The following is a 19,090-nucleotide window of genomic DNA, read 5'->3' on the forward strand; positions in this document are numbered from 1 at the left end:
CCTATATATGGAATATTTCCTATATAGGAATTATTCCCTACATAGAAAATTTTGTATTTTCCTGTGTAGGGAATATTTCCTACATAGAAAAGGTCTTATGTGATTCCCTACTTATTCTCACTAGGAAATGTCCCATTTTCCCTAGTTTTTACTTTCCCCACTTATATGTATTTTCAACTAGGGAATTCCATGGGGAATTCTCTTTTTTTCCTATATGGGGATCGATTGAAAGTTCCTTGTGTAGGTAGGCATCACATGAATGGACGAACCAGCAGCACGGCATGTACCGATGTGAGTCTTGCCGAGCATGTGGTTGAATGTCATATTCTGTTTGTTTATTTTAGTAAGAGATAGATCTTGCCCAATGCCAACTCCAAAAGAACAACCCACCCGCTTTAACCCCTTTTGTCATTGATGGCGTTTAGAAGACCGTTATTGAGCCAGCCAGGATTTGGGAAAAAAATTTTGAGGAAGAGGAAGTAAATTCTTTTCATCATCATTTGAGAAAGAAATATCTCCAATTGAGACGTTATCTTATACATATATTTAACAAATATAACTATATTTTTAGAATTTTGAAGAGGATTTATTTCCTTCTTCCAAAGAATTGAGAAGGATTTTCGTCAAGGAGAACAAGTTTTAGGTTGAAGAGAACCCGTCTTTTCCTGAACCCTGGAGCCAGCACGACCCTATAAGCAAGGGCCAATGCCCTCTTGCATGAAGAGATGTGAAATGCAAAACGTATCATACAAAGTTCTATACCTTCGTACTTTTCAAGTCACTTTTTGCTTTCTCTCTCATGGAGGACCACCCATGCACTTTCGTGATGTTGCACAGAATGGCTTTTGCAAAGACCTCGTCAATGGACCACCCATCCGCTCTAGTGCAATTGCAAAGAATGACATAAAGTTTTTAATTACCCCCGAAAATAAGTTCATAACGCAAAGCAATGTAGTGATTTCTTTTCTTTGTTTTTTTGGATATTGTGAAAGATGAGCGTTTTGATTGTTCCATTGAACATGTATAAGATTTCCACTAGTATACTGACATTACTTGTCATACAAAAAAAATGGCTATACTCTTTTCCATGAATAGAGTGCATGTATTACAGTTGCAGGCACCACTAACTAGGTGTTTGAGGACCCTTTTACTTGACCATAGTGGCTAGTCAAGGCAATTAGAGAATCTATGGAGACATGGTGATGATCTTGATTATGAGGTAACTGGATATCTTATAAGGACTATAAAGTTGAGAGTCCATCCCACAAGGAAAGGGTATTTGGCTTCCATATCCACTTTCATAAGTCCGCTTGTATGGCCCATGAAGGTGACCTTGCAAGGGTATTTCCATTAACATCAAATATACTTTATATGCTTGCACTCATCCATTATAAAAGGAACTCCCTCCTTACTATTTGGAGTGGTGTAAAAGGAGGGTAGGGCTAAGGAGGCCTTCATGTGCTCCCAATGCAAACTAGAAGGACTTGGTCATTATATATATATATTTATTTATTTATTTATTTATGTTTACACATGCAAAAGAGAATATGCTAATTTCTCAAAGCCAATCCAAATTTGCATCAATTTATCGTAACATTGCAATAACGATTTAGACATTCCCTCTTCTACTTTTGAAGTTGTTTCTATTAGGTATGCCATCTGTATTTCTAGGTTCTCCTTCAAGGTGTCTATTTCTCCAACATCAACAATGAGGAGTCATAAAGCATGCATTAGTTTTCAAATTTATCATTTCGATGACCATGCACTAGAAAGAAACACAAAATGAAAACATATATCATGCATGGAAAAAGGACACCATAACTTTATCATAATGCCACAAGTACTAGTTTAAGGTAATTTTAGCATCATAAGAAGTTCTAAAAAATCACCAAAAAACATCTCATACATCCAGATAATTATTGTTGTACATCTTCACCAACAAAGCTCTAACAAAAGGCGAGTTTATTTATAGTTCAGTAATCAGATTCATCATCTTTGGTATTACTATGCATCATAGTAGCCACTCTTTGTACATTATGAGATCCTCTCATCTAGCCACGAACATGCAGAATTTCCAATTCCTTCCCTTTTTCTTTAGAATTGACTCCCTTTGAACAAAAACTCACCTAGAATCAACTCTAGCACTTTGTGATTTAAGTTCACTTACTCCTCTTAGAGATATGGTACATCGATTGTTAACTGTAGTGGCAATCAACCGTCGAGACCCACAAACTGCTTATTGTTTCAAACATTCCAAGCCAAGCACTAATGGCTACCTCTCACATAGCCGACACGCTATCCATCTCCATGGGTGTGGTGAGCTTATCTCGATGCCTGATCGAGCTACCTCCTCTCTCGAGCACTCCGGTAGCTTCACGATCCAAGTGCAAGCTATCCTCAAGCTCCATGCTCCAAGCTCCACTTCCGTGAGCAAGAGAAGAGAAGAGAAGAAGAGAGGAGATGATCTAGATCTTCTCCACCATGGTCCCTCACCCTCACACACTCACTCCCTCACACTCTCACACTTCCTCTCTCAAGCAGAATCTAAAGCAAGCAAGAAGAAGAAGAAGAGGAGGAGGAGGAGGAGGAGGAGAGGGAGAGCTACTTTTGGCCACACACAAGAATGAGTTCATTCACTTTTCAACTTTATATACAAAACCCTAAATCCCTTTTGGGCAGTCTTCCCCTTGTTTCCTTTTTTTACATGGCCAATTGTAGCCTAGGCCGTTTTTTCCATTGTCCTCCTATCTTCCTAGCTTCCTTCCCACCGTCCATCTACCTTTACAAATTGCACAGGTGAGAGCGCGATGCTTTTAAAATAAATCATGGTGCATCTTGTGCTTTTTTACAAAAGTATTGACATGCACTTTTTCTTGTGCGCCTTTCTCCTTGATTTAGGACTTTTTATCACTTCTTGTGTTTCCATATTTTCTTAGTGCACCTTCGTCTTTTGTTTCACTTTACCTTGGCCCTATCTTCTGCTTTAGATTTTCTAGGTTTTCCACATTGTTCCTCTTAGGGTTAACACTACCCCTCTCCTAGATGCATGCTAGTCCAATGGCACTCAGCATCGTAGCTAGCAGGCTTTGGCATGCATTGAACACGTAGGTGGAAGGGACTATTGTGAATTGCCTTGGAGTTTTGGTGGTGTAGATGAAGGTGGTCAGGTTGGCCTGATTGGTTGGTGATAGGGTTATTGAAGTTGGTTATAGGGCTGGTTTTTGTTGGGAGTTGCGATTATAGGTTAGCATAGGTGTTAATGTTCTGGGGATTTTGTGGTGGGTGACTATTCTTTGGTAGGCTTGTAGGATGATAAAGGATAAGAATTCAGAGTTGAGTGTTGATGAAGAGATAATGGTACTTTTGTTAGAGTCTACAATACCTACAATTGTGAATCTTATAGATGCGGTCTCTCCCTGGGGTAGTGCTAGTCTTCTTATCATGCACAAGAAATAGTTTAATGAGTTTGGGAGAGAGGTCAATGAACTCTAGGCGAGCCAAGAGTAATGCTTGCACTTGAGGACCCAAGCTGTGTATAGAGTATGGTGCAGATATTATATGAGTGCATGTGGATACTTAGATATTACGTAGGTAGAAGACTGCTAGTCTGATGTCTCGTAGTAACGTGTGGATGAAGCAAAGTTGTCAATGTTGAGGAGAAGTACACATGAAGGTGCATGAGATATCCTTTGCACTATGACAATACAATGTATAATAATTAAAATCATCGATGTTTTAACTTTTGGTAGTTGGTAGCTACTTGTCTTGCTCGACGGGTATGGTGGACTTTTCATTGTCGTTCGTGCATTGTTTACCACAATCAATTGCAATGGTACTGAAGTGGAGTGCAAAAAAGGAATCCTGCAAGTGGGTCAGGGTGACAGGTCTAACCATAGGCGAGACAAGCTCCCTAGGTGTGTCCTGCCCCCTTGATGTGCCCTAGACAATTGTGGGGGATGTGAAAAGGGCTAGGGGACTAGGGACAGAGGCAACTGATCGAGGTCACTTGATGCATCTAATTTGAGCACCCTTAGGTGTTGTGCTGTGATTGTGAGTGCTTTTTCATTTTTCTTTCATTGTTTCTTTTTTTCTTTTCTTTTATTGTCCTTTTCTTTTTGTTTTGTCTTCTTCTCCTTCTTTTTTTTTTAGTAAACCATTGCAATACATTGAGCCTATCAGCCGTTAATTTGGACAGGGGAATATAGAGAGTCAAAGGCTATGGAAATGGATATTACAACGATGATCGTGTTAGTAGCCTCGATGCCAGGAAAATAATTGTGAAGATGGGGAGATACACTTGAGATTTTGCAAAACCTCTTTGTGACATGCGATGTTGATACAATTGAGGTAACAATTGCTGTGAGCACCAAATGTAGAGTCTGATGACCTAGAAAGAGAGAGTAGCCAATGACTATGCTTTCAGCCATGCTCAAATTTAGTGTGGACGTTCTGCAAGGGTGCTTTCTCTTCTGACACTGAGGCTTCCATCATGGCTCTTTGTGAGGTTGGTGGTCTAGAGGTGACTTGGACATTGAACACTTTCACAAAGACCTGTGTTGTTCTACATCCACTTGATACTTCATGAGAGTATATGCAAGTCATATGCGTCAACTTTAATAAATAGATGCAATGTAAAAAGACATTATTTTATCTAAATCCTATGGTGTTTACTGCGATGCGTATCACCAATGCTTGTTAAATACGTGATATGTATTAGTAGTAGGTAAGTAAAGTTTGTACAGTTAGGGAGCCTACCCCTTTAACCACTTAAGGACAAAAAGCTATGGCAAAATGGCATTTGGTAAGCAGCTTATACAACATAGGCTTATTCCTTTTGTATGAGGTGGGGTAAGTTTGGGTGACCATGCAATTGGGGCAGTGCTGGCGATACGCTTCTCTCTCAAGTTGAACAAGGAAGACATTGGCTGGGATCCAAATGGTGTAGTCCCTAGCCGCCACGGTATCGAGAATGCTCTGGAATAACTCAGGAAATTCCTTCTTGTTTCTAGCTGCCTTTTCCTCTTTCGAGCACCCGGTGTCCAAGTGTCTGGGGAGGGCTTGCACGGCAGGGATCACTACCCCCTGGGCGTTCCCTTGTAAATTCCTCTTTCTAGCTTGGGAAGTTTGCAGCCTACGTCCTAAATGGTGTTGCTTTGGGCCTCGTTTTGTTATATACCTCTTTAGGATAGGTACATATCGCTCTGGTGGAGAAACTTGTGCCGTATGCTCCCTCCGAAGGTGGAGAGATTTCTTGTAGGCTAGCTACATTGTATGCTCCATGACGGCTACTGTGGGGGAACTTGCAAAATATGAACCAAGGATTAGGTCCTAAGACAGGGCAGAATTATTTTCATAAAAGGGATTAAATAGTGGATTATCAAGTGCATATAACGAGGAGGGGTGACGTGAGGCATGTAGTGGTAATTGTAGAGGGACGGCCCCCATGATGATGTTTGTCCTACCTCGACGGACAGGGTGTATTTTAGCCAATAGCAAATCTTTGCTCACACCAATTTTCATGGAGTGGTTGTGATGGAATGGGGCAGAGTTCTTCCTTGCAAGGATAGATAAAAAACGGAAGAAATCCTGTAGAAGGGGAGGGCACCTTGGGTACTCCCTTCGAGATGGTGGTCAAGGCTTCCCATGGCGGCCATGAGGACTGCATGTCCTCCACCTAGAGGCGAGAATGGTCACACAACTTCTAGACATGTGGTGAGGGGAGAACCTTAGGAGCTCATATTGTCAAACCCAACTTTTTTCACTGCTCTTAACTATCATTACTTATGTGTGTTGGCATTATCTATACACAGTTACCAAATTCATTGTTTATTTATGTACATATTTATGGACCCATGTCACTTCTTGAGGATAAGAACAAATTCTAGAACTCAGGATTGTACTAGACTGTGGCACATGCATCTAGTACTCATGACAGCCTACTTAATAACAACAGATATTTTGCAACATTGAGTACCATGGTTCCTTATCTGAGTCTACTCGCAACATGTAGCTCCTCCTCAGTGAGAATCTTATCAATCAAAGAGTTCTCTTGGCTAGTTCTGGATAAGTCCATACCCTGAATGTTTGTCAGTACACTCGAAAGGAAGTTGACGCCACATACGTTGGGTCTCTTTAAGACTGTCATAATCTGGGCTCCCAATTCAGCCATTGTAATGCAGTGTTCAAACCAATGTTTTTCAAATTAACTTGGACCCTCTGATTGTTGCTTTAGTTACTCTATCTCTAAGAGATTCGGTTGGTAAAGCACTTCATTGAATATCACAATTAAGCATAGTTTGTTGGCCTCCTCGACACAGATGCGTTATATGCACTTATGTAGAAGCATGTCATAAAGGTTGTTAAGTTATTCTTGCTCTTCCCAGGATAGGGGACATGGCAAGTATTCTTGAAGCTGCACCCTAGGGAATGTGCCCATGTGTACAAGGATGTAGATACGCGAAAATAGGAGAGATGGCAATGGGTTCATTGGTGGATGGACTCAATATTTTATTCCTCAAGTCTTCAATGCTCTTAGTCTTGATCTTTTAAGTGTCTATAGCCACTTACAACTACCATTGTTTTTGTTATTTTCTCCTCTCTTTCTTGGAAAATTGAGGTGTATTCTTTAACGACTCTAGACCTTGAACTAGGTTCATTGTTGATGTGCTTGGTTAGGCCTCAACATTCTCTTTTGTTGGTGTATCCTAATGGGATGTAGTGGTGGCCTGTTGGAAAGCCTCGCTAGGTTGTGAGGGTACAATTGCCTCTCTTTTTGGTGAGTCTAGTTCTTCAACTAATTGTCCATGTTTAGCTCCTCATTTGTAGAGGGAGGTCATGCTCAACCACCAAGACCCACAGACCGCTTATTGTTTCAAGCATTTCAAGAGAGCTCTAATGGCTATCTCTCACCTAGCCGACACGCTTCGAGCCTACGAGTGTAGTGAGCTTACCTTGATGTTGAAATGAGTTTCCTCCTCCATTGAGCTCCATCCACAATAACCACGCACGTGCACGAGAAAAGAGAAGAGAAGAAGAGAAGGGGAGATGGTGATGAGCTTCACCCTCTTGATCCGTCACTCCTACACACTGATCACTCCCTCATACTCTCACACTCCCCCTCTCAAGAGCACAAACACAAGCAAGGTCAAGAGAAGAAGAAAAGAGGAGAGGACTCTTGTTAGCCACACACCAAAGAATGATCTTCCATTCACTTTTTGAACTTTATATACAAAACCCTAAAATCCCATGGGCACCCATCCCTTTTTACATGATCGGCCGTTGTGGCAAGGTCATTTTTTCCATTTCCCTCTTCTTACCTCATTCCTTAAGCCTACATCAATCTATTCCTTTACAAATGGCATACAAGGGAGACTCACCCTCTTTTTCAAGAGCTTTTAGAGTTTTTTGAGGCACCTTCCATTTAAAATTGCACTTTTTGCCTCAGCTTAAACTTTAGGGGCCGCCTCTAAGTCTTTGTTTTTTTTTGTTCTTTTCTCAGCTATTTGCTTCATATTTTCGTCTTCGTGAATGGAGGTTAACATTACTCCCCTTTGATATGGGTGCAAGTCCCACGGCACTTCGAGTTCTCTATTGTGGAAGAGTGGGCTCTCGGGAAGTGGTTGGTAGGGTGATGATAGGGCCACATGTGAACTCCATTGATTGGGAAGCTTTAAAAATGATTTGGATGGAGAACCTAAGGCATGTCGAGTGGATAATGGGGGCCTCCAAAGTTGGTGGTTTGCAGCATCTTGTTGTACCTAAAAGGAGAAGATGCTCTACTTAAGGAGAGTGTCTACCTCACCATGCAATGCTCTATGCTCATGCTAATGGAATGGGAAACTAGGTCTAACCAAAGCATGGGACTTCTCCCACAATTGAGGACCTAGTTTGTGCGAAGGGAGGTGCAGTGTGTGTAGCTTAGGGTGGCAGGTCTAACCATAGGCGAATGTTACCTTCCTAGGTATGTCCTTTCCTCCTTGAGGTGCCCTAAGCATGAAATGGGGAGTCAAAAAGAGCTAGGGGGTTAGGAATGGAACTAGCGGATCGAGGCCACCAGACGTGCCTAACTTGAGGACCCCTAGGTGCACTAACTGTGAGCTATGTGCCGCGACTTGTATTTGGACCTGTCGTGTTCTCCTTTCATTCTTATATTTTTGTTGTCTTTGTGTTTGGCCTTTTTTTCTCACTAAGTTACATGATTTGGGCAGTAGATGGTTGTTAATTATCATCATCAGAATGTGGTGGGAAAGGGGATTCAATGGAGTGACTCAAAAACTTCAAGCTCTATATGTAACCCTTAAGGTTTAAGCAGACATGGGGAGAGATGGTGGAGAGGAATGGGTGGTTCCATAGGGTGAATTGGCTATCATTCATATCCTCGAGAATAGCTAGGCATAAAAGGAATGTAGAAGTCTGATTCGCATCATTAGGTGGGTCATTGCGTAGCTATCTATGGCATTAGGATAAAAAAAGAGTGGAGGAAGACCATGCTCTGCAGAGGTGGGATTTTGCTTAAGTAAGATGTTTAATAGCCTAAGGTAGTTGCATGTGGTAATGAAGGCGGGATCCGGACAAGAGGAGAAGTCAACAATGAATCGGGTCATGGTAGCATCCAAGCTGTTTGAGATGAAACTGAGGGCTTGTGCTAAGGTAGTATTACGAGGGTTATATATGATGGGGAAGTCGTAGCGACCATGTAGCAAAATATACTCCTATCCTATGAGGATACGCCATGAAGGTGGGGCTGTTTCTCTCAGAGGGGAGGGTATTACAAAAATCCATCCAGAAGAACACATTGTTGTCACAATTCATCTTCACCACACTGGCTGGCACTCGTATCCGAGCACAAACCAAGGCACTTCAAAAACCTTATTTTGCAAATACTTTGCATCCTCGGTGCCCCACAAGGTGAGATTCGTCTCTCTTTCTTCCAGCCATTGTTGGCCTAGCCGGCTTCCAACGCCGATCACCTCTTCCACTACTTTAAGGGAAAGGAATCTACGTAGGTCATTGGGGAGGAGGAAGCTGAAATTAAAGGGCTACTTCTCTTTTTCTTGTCTCTCCTAGACTACAATTTCTTTATGGAAGCTAGTCGGCAGGTCACCGGGCATGGTGGAAGAGGTCATTAGGGGAGTTTTGAGGTCTCGAAAATGCCCTGTAAGAGATCCTAGAGAGAGAAAACAATTTACGAAATAAAATCATTTTATAGAATTTTTAAAAGGTTTATATTTTGGTAAGTTAAAATATCAAAATTCGTTAATAAGTCATTGTCGTGATATTCTCGTGGTCACATCAAACCTAGAAATCTAGGTCGCCATAAAGTTGGCAAGGTTGTCATAATGAAGATCTTACCTCTCCTCATTAAAGTGAAAAGTAATATTCAATTTGAATTTTGGTGGATACTCGATTGCCTCCCTCCATCGTTTCTCCATCGTTTCTCTCTTCTTTTTTTCTCCTCCTTATTAGTCTCTTCTTTGTTTTCGTTCTTGCTTCTAATCATATCCTTAGCTATGGATCAATCACCCAATGATCTCTGTAACTCAGCTATGGATCAATCATCTAATGATCTCTGTAGCTCTCATAAAAGACCTCTCTATCATCTTCATATTGAGTTGGACAGTGAGTATGAACCGATAAGAAAGAGAACAAAATCTATCACGGTTACAGAGTCTATGAAACATATACTGAGGTTTGAAGGAAAGAAGAATATTGATCTTTGGTTAGATGGAAAGCTATATCCCAAAGATCCTAGCAGAAATAGCACTCCTCCTTTCTATAATAGCTCGTCATTAATGAGGTTTATTGGCGATGGCTACAATGGATTTTTAGGTTATACACTTAATCTTGTTGCAGAAAAGGATATCCTTGGACTAGAGAATCATCTTTTGATGAAACACAATATAGAGTTGTTGCAGAAGCTAGAGGATTGTCAACAAAAAATTCATTCATTGGAAAAGCGTATCAAAGCTTATCAACAAAAGCAAACTTTATTAGGCCTTCGAAATCGACAAAGAGCTCTTAAAAATATTGAGAATCTCAAACGAGGAGGAGGAGGCTGTGGTAAAAGAATCCAAGCAGCAAGGTATATTTTTTTTCACTTGAAAAATCTTAAATATGGCTTTATTTAAACTACTTGCATTGATTTGTGATGTTAATTTTGCTTAGATCTCTTCTACAACCAAATGCAAGTGAAAGAGATTCTTTAAAAGCAGCTCAGTTTTATTATCATCTTCTTCCTTTAGTGGTTTCAAAGGATATTTTGGAGAAGAAGAAATTTAAAAAGGCAAAGAAACAATGCTTGGAGTCATTTGTGAAGGATCATTCTTTGGATTCTGAGTTAGTACAGAAGACACTGGATAGTATTGGTATCAGTCGAGATGCTTATATGCAACTTTTCCAACTTTTACAATCAAATATGAAGCAAGGACAGGTACACAATTGCATACTTCCGAAACCATTTGTGGTTAGGACTATCAGACAGAGAGTTAATAACAAAGTGATGGAGATTCTAGGTGAGCCTTTTCATATCAAGGCTAGCTTCAAGGGCAAGAAAAAGGAGGTTACATTCAATGAATTTAACAATATTTTCCTTGACTTGCCCACCCTACAATGCTTAATGATCAAATTTTATGACTTGTCAGTAGTTGAGGCACAGGGAGTGGCTAGATTTGTGATTAAACTTGATGAAAGTGAGATTCTGAAATGTAAAAAATTGGAGAGAATCTCTATCACCTTGATGAATAGAGCACTTTCGTCAAGTCATTGCAATCACTCAACATCATTTAGTGTTCAATCTGAATATAACATCTGGTGGCTAGGAGCATTTGAGGTAGATACTGAGAATTTTGATATACTATATTGGGTTTTTCATCAAACATCAATACCTAATGTTATTCAAAGGCAACAAGTAGGAGAAGAGCTATTTGTTGAAGGATTAGGGAACTACAGGATTGAGTGGCACATAGCTGGTGACCTAAAGACACTCAAATGTATGTATAATGTATCAAAGGGAGCTAACTCGAGATCTCCTTGCTTATACTGCATGTCACCAGCTGTAGAGTTAAACTCAAGCAATTGGAATAGAGCTCCCTCTAGGCACAATAAGGATCCACAGTTTAAACCAGTCTTGGACATTCCTTTAGCGAATGCCCATATTTGTACACTTCATGCACTTTGCAGGATAATCGAAAAGCTTGTTCATCTCTATATAGGATTTGCATGGAAGTTGAAGCCATTATCAACTAGAACAGATGCTATAACAAAGGTTGAAAAAGTTCTCTCTGCAATTGGTTTGCATGGTGGCAATGTTGTTATTGAACCAGATCTTCAAAAGTCTAAGGATGGTAATTGTGTCCCAAAAAAACCATCTATTGGTGGAGTGAAGGCTAGAAGGTTTCTAGGCTTTCATGGAAGACTTGGCAAGATAAACTCGAGAAATGGTGGCTCAACTATTAAATTTAATTAGTGGAAATCCCTACATAATGCAGTTAAGGATCACACTGATAATGGACAAGCTCGAAATAGAAAAGCTAAAGTTTGGGAAACACTAGACAAAGTGTTTTTTTATTGTGATAAGACTGAATGGAATGACGATGATCTCAAAGACTTTAAAAACCAATTGAACCTTTTCAAAAAGGCGATGACAGAAGCTTGGGGTGATCAACACTTTACTCACTATATGGTAAGAAGTTTGTATATGTTTGTTTCTTCATTGTCGAACTCATATAATGTTTTTTAATAACTTTCCTTATTTGTTGACTATGCAGCATATTCTATACAACCATGCTCCATACTTTATTAAACAATATGGATCTCTATCTATCTGGTCAACCCAAGGTATGGAAAAATCACATTATCAAGCAAGAACAAAATATTTCAGACATACAAGACATGGAGGTGGAAGACACAAAGCCAACAGTTTATTAGAGGTCTTTCAATGGTTCTATCGACAAATTTGGCATAAATTCAAGCTTAAAGATACAACCACATCAAGCAATACATCATCTTTAGCAAGGACTATACAAATTGTTACCCAAAGAAGAAAAGATAGATATTTAAATTCTTGCGCAAAGTAAAGATTTACAGAATGGTTACAAACCAAACAAAGAGTTGGGAAAAGATGGGTTTCAAGAAACCCTTAATCTTTGGCATCTTCTAGTCTGATTGTGTTGCAGAAGAGTCCTTAGTTTCAGGCACCTCAACAGGGCCTTCAGTGGAGTCCTTGGTTTCAGGTAGCTCGACAGGGCCTCTAGAGGAATCTTTTGTTTCATCCCACTCAATAAGACCTCTGTATTTCAAAAACTCTTGTTTTCGATAGCCCGGAAGAAGCTTCAAATTCTTACTATCTCCTACATAAGAGAGCAAATAGGAGCCAAGAACTCCAAAATATCCAGCTCTAGAACCACTGTATCCAGGCATAAAGCCAAAAACTCTTATGGCTTCTTCCTTCTCCACCAAAATGATCTTGTCCAAACCTCTGCTGAAAACTTGAGATCCAATAACCTTTGAGATAGCTCTCAAAGCCATCATTGGTAGACTTGGAGAGCTTGACAATCTACTATGATATATTACAATTGTTTGATTGTTTAAGTTTCCAATATAATGGCCAAGGCTTTGATTTTTTCCAAGCTTCATTGGCCTAGAGCCCTTGGCCCTTCCAAGAAAGTTGTCCAGATCTTCAATCTCAATCTATAGAACAAACCACAACAGTACAAGATATAAGATATTTATCTATAATGCATAATAAAGTCTAACATAAACTCAATGGGTAACTTCGAATTATATTTCATACCTTAGGGTGTTCATCTTCTTCAAGAAGACTATCATCATAAAGATTTATTGAACTCTTGGGCTTCTCATCTGATGGTGACTTCAATCTCTCTTCATACCCTACATCATCAATATGAAGTTTCTTCTGGACTTGCAAGAACTCTTCTTCTGTAGGTAGCCCCCCCTTTTTGTATTCTATGATCTGATTAATACATGTATGTAAGGCTATAGAGCTATCTTGGAAATTCTCTCCCTCAACATCAAGACTTGCTAGTGGTTCTTGTTCATAACCTATAAAATTCATGTCATTTTTGCCCCAACCTGCAAGGATTGCTAAGCAATAATCTTCTCTAAGATCAAAAAGATGTTGAATATCATTTAGCAACACATATCTCTTCTTGTTGATAAGATAAGTGGGAAATGTTGGAACACAGGCAAGAGGACCTTCTTCATCAACCTGTGCACTTGGCTCAATCTCCTTTTCTTCCACCATTGTGATATTGTCACTCTTGAATAAACCTACATCAAAACCTTGGACAAGTTGATTCTCAACATCTTCTTGGAACATCTCCTCCTTCTCTTCGACCTCCTTATCCATACTTGCAATATCCTCTAGCTTTCTCTGTTGGTCTATATCTGGAGAAGAATTTTCCATGTACTGAAGATACACAATAAATCCAACGTCCTTGTGGATTAGAAGGCATTGGTGTTGATACCTGTGGAAAGGGCAACATGTTTCTTTCTTTCTGAATTCCTCATCAATGAGGTTGAACCTGCCGAGCAAAGTTGACCTGGATGTATTGGTGGCTCCCATGACATCACTATAATGAACAAATCCATTGACTTCCAAACCTTGCACATGTCTATCATAAAAACATCTGTACTCCTTAAGTTTATCATCAAGATCCTCTAATAACTCCTTCAAATCAAAAGGAACATTGAAAATTTCCCTGATATAGCAAAACTTGGAAGAATTTCCAGTGATGTGTAAAAAATCAAAGAGCCTATCATCAAATGTCTCAATTATCTCCTCCTCATCCATTCCTTCCAGAGATAGCTTCCTCTTTGTCATTTTGACCAGAAAAATATTTATCCCTTAAAAAAAAAAGCAGAAAAGAACCAATATCCAATAAAACAAGATGATATCATGGAAAGAGGCCCCAACATTGATTTTCCAAGACAAAAAAATCAAAACAGGAGAATTTTTTTAGTTGACCGGTGAAACGCGAAAATTCAAGTGTGTAAGGCAAATGCCTGTGAAGGAATCGCGTTTCATCAGACACTAGCTTGAAGACAAAAATTATTCTAAAATGTGGCCGGTGAAACGCGATACTAAGAAAAATATCATCAACAGAGACATTGTCTCGCGTTTTACTTGTCAAAAATTGCAAATGAAGAAAAGAAACATGAACAATAAATAAATTCTATGGAAACACACAAATTGATGATATAATCATTTTTGGAAAAGATATGCTGCATTTGAAAGATAGAAAGCACATAACATCTTTAATTGTTTAAGTGTTATAAAACATTCTTTCTATATTAATCAAATTTATTTTGTTAAAATGCTTGTAATAAAAAAAATTGTTACCTATCAAAGATTGTTGAACTGCTCTCCACACAGGATGCAAGGACCTTGAAGGGAAGTCGAGACGAAATTTTGGCAGAGAAGAAGACAATGTCGGAGAAATGGGTTTGAAATGCTTTTATATCGACCGTTAAGCATGTGGTGATAGTTCCAACGAAAAAGTTTGTGTAATAATGGAAATACACGTGTGTGACTTAACACAGCGTAATAAACTCCTCAGAAGACGTGCGCATTCTCTTTTTCCAAAAATACGTTTTACGTGTGTTAAATAACCCTTTTTCAAGTAAATAAAAAATTCCGATAAGCGAGGGTACGTCACACGTGTGTTATTAACACTTTGCGAAGAACGTTGAGTCCATGCAAATTCACCGCCTTCAGCTTTCATCGCATTTCATCGCTACTCCATCTTTGTTTTTGGTGTTCCTTCCAGTCTCCACGCATTTCCTTCTAATCTCCAAGCATTTCACTGCTTCCCCAACAAAGCAAACCTTCAAGCATATTGTCATCTTTAGGCTGAAATTGTGAAGAACAAGCTAAGAAGAAGGTATGGTTTCTGCATCTTGCTTTTCAATAACAAGCTCCATTCAATGCATTGTTTTGATATTTTTCCTTAATCCTTTATGTTATTATTAGCTCATGACCACTACAAAAGAATTTTTTCCACAGTGAAAGCATTCCTTAATATAGTGGATATTTAAGAAAATCTTACTGTGATCTGCATGAGCTATCTGAAATCCATGCTGCTGTAAATAATTACTTATCTGAGAATTCCATGCTCTCGGTGACTGTTTCTTTCCTCCCTAATTCTATGGATATTTTAAGTAATCTTAAAAGCTTTCCTTGGTCAATTTTTATGCTATTCATGAGCTGTCCGGTGAAACGCGAAAATAAGGTACTTCAAGCAGGTTTCCTGGCTTAAATTCGCGTTTCACTGGACACAATGGACAACAAGTCCGGTGAAACGCGAAAAGAAGCAGCTGCAAGGAGGGGCCTTGCTTGACACTCGCGTTTCACTAGACAGCTCGAGAAAAATTCAGCTGATACGAGAAAACGCCATGCAGCATAGATAACTCTTGTCTGGGACTTGCGTTTTGCTTTACATGTTGGAGAATAAGTAACATATGTTTTTTTGGCAGATGGCTAGGACTAAGGCAACAGCAAGAAAAGAGAAGATTGATCCTAGGGATTTAGCATCAAAGATTCATCAGTCTTCAAAGCCTCAGAAGCTCTCTAGAAAGTCAAAGCCAAGGAGAAGGTTTTCTCAAAATGTCAGGTGTCTAAGGGAGATTAGGAAGGCAGTAAATGCTCTTGACAATGCAATTCCAAAGTTGTCTTTTCAGAGGCTTGTCAGGGAAATTTGTGACAGATATAGTTTGGATAGTTTCAGATGGACAAGAACAGCTCTTAATTGTATACAAGAAGCCACAGAGGATTTTCTAATTGAGTTTTTCCAAGATGCCTACATTTGTGCTGCTCATGCTCATAGGCTCACACTCATGGACAAGGACATGGTAATTCTTAGGAGGCTAAGATATAGATTTTCAAAGGTCCTTGAGCCAATTCCCCTCACTGATATGAAGACATTTAATATCCTTAATGTGCCCCCAGCTAGAAGAAAGAAAGATGATTCTGGTGTCAGGGTTGAGGATGTCACCCATGAGAAGGATACAAGGCAACATGAAAAAGAGGAGAAGGCTAAAGAGGAACAAGCAGATAAATGGAGAGAGTATAGGAGGCAAAGGGTTGAAGAAAGGGAAATAGAGCAACTAGGGTCCTTTGAAAATGAGCTAGCCACCCTTCTTGAAGCAACTAATCCAAAAGGATTCAGTGTGTTTTGTTTCTTACCTGGTGACTTAGGCAAAAGAACCGAGGTTATCTCCTTTGATGCTGCATGTGTTCAGATTCTTAAGGATAAAAGAAGAGAAGTAAATGACAGTCTTATTCTTGCTGGCCTAAGGTATGTCCATCCATAATTACTTATACTTTTTGATATTTTTTTAGCAATAAGATTTTTCTTGTTTATACTCACTATTTCTATGCCTTTTCTAGGTGTATAATGCATGAGTTTCCTTTGGATATACAACAAAAAATTGAGGTTTTTGATCCATCTATCTCATTCTTTATGAGGAATGAGCTTGATGCAAGTTTTATTGAGCACTGGCTCAATTTGATTGACTTCGATACTTTGGAGCTGCTTATAATTCCATATAATGAAAAGTAAGTGATTCAATATTCTATTAGAGTTTTTGAGATTTTATCCTACTAATTTGTTGAGATATGATTGCTTTTAGTTCTCATTGGAGCTTGATTGCAATAGACCTTGTGGATAAGCAATGCTTTTTAATCAACTCTATGAAAGGAAGCCATGGAAATGCTAAATTGTAAGTTATATTATCCAAGGGCTCCTTGATATTTCAATTTTTTTTTTTGTAAGTACTCTAAATTTCAACATATTTTATATACAGAGGTGCCAAAAGATTAATTGAAGAGCTAGAGAAAAGACCCCCTATGCCATCTGATTTGCTTGCAACAATGCAATATAGACAAGTTGCAGTAAGTTATTCATTAAAATAATTGAAACATGAGTTTGTTCTATGAACTACCATTTGTCCTCTTTATAGTTTTACTTTGTGTTGGTGGTTGCAGTGTCCCCATCAGGATGATAGCCATTCTTGTGGCTGGAGGGTGATTGCAAATGCTAGAAGAATGGTTAACTTTGTTTATCTTAATGATGATAAACATGTAAAGGTAATATGAAAGATGCTAAACTTTAAGATAGATATTAATTGAAAATAGTCCATTGATGATAAAAATATAGTCTATTGTAAGAACAATAATGAACTAAAACTCTTTTTTCTATAAATGTGTGACAGTTTTCGAAGGATTGCTATACATCTGAGCATATTTGGTACATCAGAGCAAAGCTCTTGAAGTATATGATAATCAATTGTATACAACCAACAACAGAGATTGGTGGGGATTTGCACCATGAAGGAGATGTGGTGCCTATAACCACGGAAGGCAAATCCACAGCTTCAACACCTTCTATACCCAAGACATCAAAGAAAGGCAAAAGGACTCCTAGAAAGGATAGTTCTCCAAAAAAGAAATAGCTTTGCCATATCGCCTTGTAGGCCTTCATATATAGAAATTTGCCCTTCAGCCCTTGTATATCTCATAGAGATGGCAGATAGACATCTGCTACAAAATTTGTACATGTATTTTATATTGATAGTAAAGATATCTTTTCTTGAATGTCATTGCAGTGTATTTTATTTTCTCTCCTTTTCGATATCTGCAAAAAATAAATTACAAATGTTTGTTAGTTAGAAAGTGAGATCTTGATATACATCTAAGTAGATATAATATGATGTGAAAACTTACTCGTTTCTTGTCAAGTTGGAATACAAAGGAGCATGGTAGTTCAATGTCTTCATTTTGTAAATCCATCCTCACTTGATGTAGCGTACATGATTTTCTGATCTTTAAGATTGCAATAATATACTCGTTGAACCAAATATCAAGATCCACAATAGGATCCTTGCTGAAATCATTAAGATTCTGGTCTAAAGCAACTAGACTACTACCAACAAAATGCCATCGACTATAGTAAAAGCTAAGGATAAAATTTTGAGTAGCAATCATATATTTACAAGCTATAGAGTCTTGATCTATCTTACATATAATTTTTCCTTCTGTCCTTGTATCCCATCCTTCATCAACAAATTGTATGATATGATCATATGTTAGTCTCTTCACTGAAAGCATGGTTTTTGTTATTCTTATCTCCATATTAGAGAAGAAATCAATAAATATATTAATAGGCATAAATAAAGTAACTTTGCTTAGCCTACTTGAGATATTAGATTTTAGTGCTTTCTGGATCTCAGAAAATATCTTACATCCATAGCCCTCACTAGTAGCTGGACTTGGCAAAGGCCACTCAAAGCTTGAAAAATCTGGCAAAGGAAGGAGTTTTATTGATCCCCATTGGCAACACCGCATAGGAATAACATAAGAATGGTCATAAAAGAATATTCCATTCTCTGCAAGCTCTGTCTTCTTTCTACCTCTATACATTTCTTCTCCAATTGAACCACGTATAACATCAATAACATCAATAATAGATTCCACTGGTTGCCATTCCTCAAGATTAGAGGGATAGACATCTACAAGACAAACAAATATTATAATGGAAAAACCTAAACCATGTTTAAGAAAGGAAAAACTTTAAGAATCAAATTCTTACAATTTGGTCTATGCATTGGAAGCTTTGAAGATCCAGGTTTCAAACACAGCTCTCTATGCATGAACACATGTTGCACTAGTACCTCTTTGATACTATTCTTATTTGCTCCAAGCTTAAAATCTCGGATTCTGCCCTTCCAAGCAGAGATAAACGAGCTCTCATGTCTTTGCCTTTTTCCACGTTTTGCTTGTTGCATGGTGATCCAACTACCTTTGCTAATGATAGTAGGAATCCATCTTCCATCAGTTTGGAATGAGTTAAACACTGATATGGATGTGATTTGGGAGCTTGGACGCCTTGTTGAAGGTCGAATTTCTGTATCCATGGTAGAAGAGAGAGATACATGCACAGAGAGAGAGAGAGAGAGAGAGAGAGAGAGAGAGAGAGAGAGAGAGAGAGATAGAGAGAGAGAGAGAGAGAGAGAGAGAGAGAGAGAGGACTAGGCTATCATAACGGAGGGAAAAACAATAGAGGAATAAAAGAAA

This window comes from Lygodium microphyllum, chromosome 8 (genome assembly GCF_053477565.2).
Source record: "Lygodium microphyllum isolate KBCC chromosome 8, Lygodium_microphyllum_v1.1.10, whole genome shotgun sequence".
NCBI lineage: Eukaryota > Viridiplantae > Streptophyta > Polypodiopsida > Schizaeales > Lygodiaceae > Lygodium > Lygodium microphyllum.